At 34.6% G+C, this 8698-nt stretch overlaps 2 long non-coding RNA genes across 2 annotated transcripts; both read right to left on the reverse strand.

The window, feature by feature from the left end:
* Positions 1–4263: 4263 nt before the first annotated feature.
* On the reverse strand, positions 4264–4935 carry LOC122315456. The gene is made up of 3 exons (XR_006244035.1): positions 4868–4935; positions 4437–4529; positions 4264–4356 (listed from the first exon to the last, which is right to left on the reverse strand). It is a non-coding gene; the product is annotated as an uncharacterized LOC122315456 (long non-coding RNA).
* A 141-nt stretch (positions 4936–5076) lies between these two features.
* Positions 5077–5582, reverse strand: LOC122315613. Its single transcript, XR_006244074.1, has 3 exons — positions 5490–5582; positions 5222–5290; positions 5077–5116 (listed from the first exon to the last, which is right to left on the reverse strand). It is a non-coding gene; the product is annotated as an uncharacterized LOC122315613 (long non-coding RNA).
* Between the last annotated feature and the right edge of the window lie 3116 nt (positions 5583–8698).

Genomic DNA, 8698 nt, shown 5'->3' on the forward strand with positions numbered 1-8698 from the left:
AGGGTCTATATATATTAAATAATATTTTAGTACGTATGATAATATGATTTATTCTCTATCTATTTAGTTTATTGCATAAATCAATCAGTATCAATTAATATCATTGTTTGATTGTATTTCTATTATTTCTCTAACTCTAATCTCCTATAAATAAATACATAAAAGTCTCTATCATTCTCTCTCTTCTCATCTCCCTTCTCTTTTCTATATGTATATTTTTTTAACTGTAGTTCTAAATCATCTCAATATCTTTTAAGTTCTTAATTTTTATGCTATGGGGGATTACAATACGTTAACGTCATGGCACAAACACATGCCATACACGAGTACTTGGTTATAGTCTCCAATCATCCTGGCAATAAATGACTTTTTCCTATCTTGTTAGTCTTGAATGGCCATTGCATGCTTGATCTGTTGGACAAACTAGCGTTGGCAGACACCCATGTCTAGAGTTGAGATATTGGAAGGACAACTTATATGTCATGCGCAACATAGATGTGACGTACGTGGTATTGACCTTCTGCCATTTATTCGGCCAAACCACTTGGATGCATCCAATAGCTGTCTAGATGCTTGAACGCAATCTTAATAACGATAAAGTTAAAAGTGTTGGGACATTATTCTTTGATAAGGTATCTAGCTCTCCACATTTATAACAGACTCCTTGTCCAGAATGGCATTTTTTGGAATGATGTTCTCAACACTTTGGATACTGCAGACTGAACGAAGACGTCTTTTTTCCTCTTTCTAATCCCTTGCCTTTTGTCGGACTAGAAAAATATCGGACTAGAAAAATATCTATTCTTATCAGCACTACCACTTGCAGGAGAAGACATGGTATTCTTGTGTTTAGAATTGATTTGGACAACCAAACCTTTCTATTAAGCTTATGCTATATCAACTCTTAGTAATTCTTAATTCCGAAACAAGTTACTAGACTATGAATCATAGGCTGAAGTATTCCCCGAAACTTTTGTGCCTACATTCTCTCTTTAGAAATCAAGTGAGGTGCGAACCTACCCAATGCCATAAACTTGACAGCATACTGGTCTATAGTCAAACTACCCAGAGTCAAAGACATGAATCACTACAAGAAATTGTTCCATTTCCGGAGGCAAAATTCACCGGAAATAATACATAAGTTAGCCGCTATTAGTTATTAGCCGCTATTTCTAATTGTCAACAGATAGCCGCTATTATAGAGTCAAGTAAAAGTTTTTCCGGCTACTTTGAAAATAGCTAGAAATATACATTATTTCTGACAATAATAATAGCCGCAAATGAATAAAATTTTGTCGCAATAATTTTTGCCAAGATCCATCATCTATGGCCAAAATTATTTCTGGCTATATCTTTTAGCCGGAAATATATATTTGCGGCTACTTTTTTAAAGCCGCAAATAAATGCTGGCTTGGTTGACTTGGCCAATTTTTTTTCCGGCTATATTTTTTTGCTGGAAATAATTATTTGCAGCTATTTTTTATAGCCGAAAATATGTTTTTTTATTCATACGTTGTTTTTTCTCTGAAACGTAAAGGTACTTGTTCTTAATAAACAAAAAAATACTATATTTGAAAAAATTCAGTTTTTGCTTGAAACATCATTCATATAACCTCAAAATACATATTTGAAATTCACCACTGTACTGCTATTGTTTTAAGTTTTACATAAAACCATCCAACATATCACAATGGAATATAAATTTACAAGTGAAATGTTTTCTATATGGGTTTAACTTTGATCCCATCAATCTTTGACAGCTTCTGAAATGTTTTTGCTCTATATTTCTTGATATCTTGGTTCAATCCTGTGAGAAATAAGAACAAAAAATAGATCATAAGATTTTAGAGATGTCATCAAACACAAGCTAGCTAGCATGCACAACCAACCAGATAGAATGCAAAATGCAATAAATCAAAGTATAAGTATTCAACAGTTGTTCATTTTTCTCGTACATGTTTTCTATACCAACTATGCATGCAGATTTTCTAATCATATTTAAATCATAATTTGTAAAGGAAGCAGTTGGGAGTTAAACTGCTCCTTCCAAGTGTGCCAATTGCATGAATTTATAGCTAAAACATTGTGCAGTCCGTTAGCTAGCTATTTCTTAGAGAAAACTGACATTAAACAAGCTGCCAGCAACTCTCATCATCACTTCAATCTTCTGCACATTTTATTATTATATTATTATAGATATCTAGGTCCAATGCTACCAAATCCTCTAATGTATAGAATGTGATTTTTCCTCTTCCAGTACTCCAAAGGCCAGCCATAGCTCTTACCAAGGAAGTCTTACCACTCCTGCTAGGTCCTGTTACCTGTTAGTTAAATTACTAACTAGTAAATACTTTTCAACCCCAACATGCTTGCCATAATAAAAATCCACAAATAAATTAAGGAATACTTCACTAACCAGTAAGTGATCCATCTCATCGACCACCAATTTTAAGTCTCTAACCAGTGTAGCTTTACTTGGTGTCTGTACGGTTAAATTCTCTATATCCAATAATCTTTTATGCTTGTCTTTGGGCATGGATCCATTGGACTCCAGTACATGTGAACTAACACTATGGTACACAAGTTGTATCTCTTCTGCGGGTTTAGAAACTAATTTAGAGCTTCTATCTAAAATGTCATCAAATTCACCTGCATAGAGTTGGGGGAGAGGTAAAGTTGTTATCATAAGGTAAATAAGTGTTCAAACTTGAACACATCTACCATCACGGACTCCCTTGGTTTCACTAGTCATGCATATTTCTAACAAAATAAAAAGAATAAAAAGGAGAACCATATGAACATACACAGAATGTCCAATAAGTATATACTACCAACAAAATACTCAAGCAACATTCTCGTTATTTCCAATCTCCTTGATACATACGACTCGATTGATTATAAAAAGTGTAAAGGAAAAACAGATCTGCAGGTACCTCTTAAACAATGAGATACAATATTTACACCACAGCTGATATCAGTGGATCCAAGAAGGCAAATGAATAAGAACAACTATAGAAGAAACATCCTTCTGCTTTCTAGGAATGATAACTCTAAAGAAAAGCAAAAAAAGCATCCAAGTTTCCTCCAATCTTGTATCTTATCCACTTTCATGGAGATTAATGCATGAAGTGTATAGGACAAAGAAGATGTTTTCAAATTTCTGTGAGTGTACAGGACAAAGATGCTAGGAAAATTACAGCAACCTCATAATAAACCCGTTGATTCATGCATGAATACCGTAAAGTCTTCCTCAGAACTGTTGATTTGCCAAGAATACCAGGAATAAGGGTGTCAACTCTTGTTAATTCCAAAGAATAAAAAGTGGTGGAAAGAGAGAATTCTTCCAAAATTATTATTCAAGCTCAAAAACAAAGTTATTTTGGAAGCAATGTGATAAAAAAAAAAAAAAAAAAAAAAAAAAAAAAAAAAAAAAAAAAAAAAAAAACCCTAAAATAAATGAAATTACCAAAAAAAAAATAAAGCCATAAACAATATTTTAGTACTACTTTGAATGGAGGTCATCCAAAGAGTTCCAGAGGTATTCAAAGCAAAGTTTGAATAGGGCTCAAACAGAGGCCATCCAAACAGGTCTAGAGAGTCATGTTTGAAATGCATTAGAAAGGAGACGTAAACATAGGCCATCCATAGAACTTCACAGAGTTTTGATCAAAACTGCATTTGAATGGGAAAATGCAGATTTAAAACAGATTAATTATATAAGGAGAGAAAAGGGAAAATGTACAGTACCTAGTCGATCAATGACAGCTGAAAATGCACTAATAGCCTGAAATTGGTAAACAATGAGGGAAAAGTCTCCAAGGATATAATTGAAAGCAGTTTCAAAGTGCACAAGATCTTTATGTGACTTAACCTGCCACATAACCACAAAAGTTTAATTAAATACTTGAATTAGGAAATGGTGGAAATTTTAGACCACAAGGGCAAGCGGCATACATCATTGTACAGCTTTGAATCCGTCACCGGTTGAATGAAACTTGTGTACCTGAAAAGGGCCTATTATAATTTCATAAAAGAAGCATCTGTTCATTAAAATAAAAACATTGCAACAACAAAAATTTGTCTTACCAGCTGTATGGCATAAGTTTATCTATCATCATTCGCACGTCAACCATTAAGCAAAGCAAGCACATAGCCCATTCAGATTTTCCTCGGGACAATAAATTCATAAAATAACACACTCATATATTTCTTCATAAGTATGAAAATACTATACTGTAGAGAATATACTTATGAAGATGGTATTGAAATCCCGTCGTCCTTTAAAAACCTCTGGGCTCCATCCAAGCACTCAGGAGAAAGCTCATTGTCACCAAAAGAACCTAGGAGTTCACTAACCTAAGAACCAACAAAAGGCAAAGAAAAATAAGCAGGCATCAAAGGAAATAAAAAATAGATTCAAGGTAATATGCCCTTACCAAAATGTCAGCTTTCTCAGAAGTATCCCAGTGACGCATATCGCTAGAAATTATGGTAACAGTGTCTTCCCAGCCCTCTAGTTTGACTAAGCTCTGTTCCACGAAATATAAGATTGCTAGTAAAAAGGGCACCAAGGCATACAGAACGATGCACTCGACCAATACACTAAGAAATGTCGAGCGAAAGCAATTTTCAAAAGATAACTTTAGAAAAAGAAAACTGCAATATCCTACATAATCAATATTCATGTATGTGAATATAAGCCCACCTCGTAATTAAATGATTAAACTAACTCAAGAATAACAAAGCATCAGTCTAGATGACTTCAGCAGTTTATAAACCAATATGATAATTGTTCACACATTCCCAGCATGTTATCTACATTGCGGCAAAGTAGCAAAGCTTGCAATACAAAATATAATTAACTCACATGTAGTGTAACAATTGCATTTGGATTTTTCTCCACAGCATAAATTTTAAGCTTGCGGCTAGTTTCTTCAGCAGCCTATGTATGAAGAGGAAAAAAAATAGAATACAACATGAAAAATGAGATCTCACCATGTAGCATGCAGTCTAAAGACGTGACATAGCCATAATTGAATAAGCGGAAGTTATATGAATGTACCTGCAATGATGCCCTCACAAGAGGTCCTCACCCTGCTCCTACAACCATCAATACCTAGGAATACAAGGAAAAAAATGATGCAATGGATGCCAGATACCAACTGCATTATATTTGTTTATTAAAATCAATGAAATCATGAAAAGATGGTGGGTTGCTTACAATGGTTAGTGTTGATGCTTTTTCTTCAGGAACTCTATCTTGCAAAGCTTTACAAATTGCCCTTTGGTACTACAAGTAGTAAGCGCACAGCGTATTAATTCAAACAAAAATATCACTTGTTTCCACTGTCGTAATCATGGCATACTGCCTTTTAATAATAACCATAATCTGTACACTTACTACTGACATGAAATATTGCCTAACAAGACTGCCAACAATAGCAACATTTAAAGATAAACTTGTCGAAAATAGAACTCACAAAATATACCTGAATGTATTTCATTGCATCTTTCTCAAATGTCTCGTAGGTTTGAGCCTCAAGGTTATCCATGAGAGGCTGCATATAAATAACAGAAAATTATTTTTATTTTTATTGTCAGATTTCAGTTGAAGAGATCATATTTCCATTAAATGAAAAACCAGAAAAATAAACTGAGAAAGAGATTTTCCCAAAATTTCAGGGGGAGGCAACTTAGAGAAAAATCCTAAATAACAATAGCGGGGGTTTGGGTTAGAAACTAGCGAGGGTTAGAAACTAATTTGTTTCAAAAACAGAGAACTATGGTTTGGGTTAGAAACTAGCGAGGGTTATAGAGAGTGAGAAAGAGATTAATGGAGGCTAGAAGTTCTAAAGACAAACTCACCTGTGAGAAGACGATGAGAAGACGGCGGCGCTGGCTTCTGAATGGAAACCCTCCTGTAGAACCCGAGTGCGAGAGCGAGAGAGAGACAAAGACAGGGACAGAGAGCGAGAAAGAGAGGAAAAATTTCGAGCGTGGGAAAATAATAAGAGGAGGGAGGGAATTAATTCTGCAGAAGTTATTAAGGCGACTTAAAAAGTCGCCGTAACAAGTAAAAACATGTCGCTGTAACAAATACATATAATGGCGAAAATGTTATTAAGTCGACCTTGGAATGGCTGACAGACTTATTTGCGGCCAGATTATTTCCGGTGCACTGAACTCGCCGCAAATAATGATTTTTAGCGGCTATTTTTTTAAGTTGACACAAACATTTTCCTGAAATTGAAAAAATGGCTATTTGCGACCAAAATTGTACCGCCGGAAATAAATTTAGCCGCAAATACTAATTTTTCTTGTAGTGAATTCTTATGCCTTCTCTTGTTTGACAAAACTTGGAAAGAATTTGTTATCAAACTCTTCTTCCTTCCCAATGTCAAAGCAACTATGGTTCCTAGTTCCCTCACTAGAAGTTGTCTTCGTATATCCCATTAAATTTCAGCTTCTCCTTGTAATAGGTATCCAGCGTATAAAATCTTCTACTCCTCAATGCATCCATAGATCTCATACGTCCCCTCGAGAACAATTATCCACTTCTCTGCCCTTAAAGGCCCTTTATTAGTAGAAAATTTTGGGTAACGATGAATCAGAAACTTCTCATACGAACAACTCCTATTTTCAGGTCTAGGGACGTGCACTTGCTATTGTTGCTGATGTCTAAATTCGCCAGTTAGCAAACATAAAACTTCGGCTAATCCTTGCCCTCTGTCTCTTGGAGGATTTTGATTTTCTTGACTCATATCTCCACCAGGGTTTCAGATTATTCTACCACACGTTATGTGTTACTTCTAGAAACACACAGGTATGCTCTTATTTGGGGGAAATGATAGCTCTTATACTCAAAAAATTCAAGCCTAAGAAAGACTAAAATTCCAATCCTATAATTTGGGAGAAATGATAATTGTAGTTGTGAGTGCGCAAGCGCCACTCACTCTTTTTGAAAAAAGTGATTAAATACAGGACCTATATCAAAAATTAGTATTGCAATAGTAAACCCCACTCTTTTAAAAAACGAATACACGGCGCTTACACATCCTACGCCTGTATGTATCATTACTTATAATTTGATGCAATTCCTAGGGACATGTGGGTTTAACCCAGAGATGTATTTCTATAATACCACCATGTGATGCCCTTAGATTTCATTTGGTATTAGACAGACTTTGAAGCGTCAGGACATACAACACAAGGTTACCTGCCCTCATTCATAACAATTAAGGATGTAATGCACCTAACATACATCTAACAATATGTAGTATTTGTAGTGGATATATTTTTTTCTCTATAAGCAATACTATGCACCGGACATGTTATATCCCAAACATAAAATATATTCCATATACAGAAGATAATAGATGTTCAAATTACAAGATAAATCGAAAATATTTAATCACTTTTTGAAAAAAGTGATTAAATACAGGACCTACATCAAAAAATAGTATTTCAATAGTAGACCCCACTCTTTTAAAAAACGAATACACGGCGCTTACACATCCTACGCCTGTATGTATCATTACTTATAATTTGATCCAATTCCTAGGGACATGTGGGTTTAACCCAGAGATGTATTTCTTTAATACCACCATGTGATGCCCTTAGATTTCATTTGGTATTAGATAGACTTTGAAGCGTCGGGACATACAACACAAGGTTACCTGCAATCATTCATAACAATTAAGAATGTAATGCACCTAACATACATCTAACAATATGTAGTATTTGTAGTGGATATAATTTTTTCTCTATAAGCAATACTATGCACTGGACATGTTATATCCCAAACATAAAATATATTCCATATACAGAAGATAATAGATGTTCAAATTACAACATAAATCGAAAATATTTGTAACCATGATAGTACTGGAGGCAGAGCTCCTTAAGTAAATATAGAAACTAATATAACTAATAGGCTAATCCATCGATTAGCTCACACAACTTGGTCAAGGATGCCCTAATACTATCAATAAAATGGGCATTGAAACAATGAGCTTCATGTCGTGTTGTCTTTGTCTAGTCCACCATATCCAATCGGTCATCCTCCATTACGCCTCTTGATCCTAGCACATGATCTACCATTATAGGAAGAATGATAGTTGGGACTACTAAGTGAAATTTGATTATAAATCTTAGCAAATTAATAAGCAATTTAAACTAGCAATTTAAAGATACATGCGTGATAGTAAAAACATGAATGCAAAACATGAACATGAGTAAGCTTGAAGTGACTTGGCAAATAACATGATATGTACTGACATGACTTGAACTAATATAAAATAATATGCACTGGCATGAATGTGACATACCAAGATTCCGTTTGGGATCGGACGGATATTCAAAGCATCGGGACATGCAACACAAGTTTACCTGACATATAAAATGCAATGTTCCTAGCATGTATCTACCATTATGCAATATTTGCAGCAGATAATTTTTTTTTTTAGAAATACTATGCACCAAACTTATAATATCCCAAATAGTTAAATCGTAACCTAAGCATACTTAACAAAATAAACATCCCCAATTTCAGTACGAGTCTCAGAAGATTGTAATCTCACAAATATGGGAGACCAGACTCCATATTTACATTATCAAAATATACTGTTGAGGAAGTTCGTCGAGTAACACGTGTAACTCGACTAGCGAGGCCAAAAAACTATCCAAAAATTAGCTATGG

This window comes from Carya illinoinensis, chromosome 7 (assembly GCF_018687715.1).
Source record: "Carya illinoinensis cultivar Pawnee chromosome 7, C.illinoinensisPawnee_v1, whole genome shotgun sequence".
Classification (NCBI taxonomy): Eukaryota; Viridiplantae; Streptophyta; class Magnoliopsida; order Fagales; family Juglandaceae; genus Carya; species Carya illinoinensis.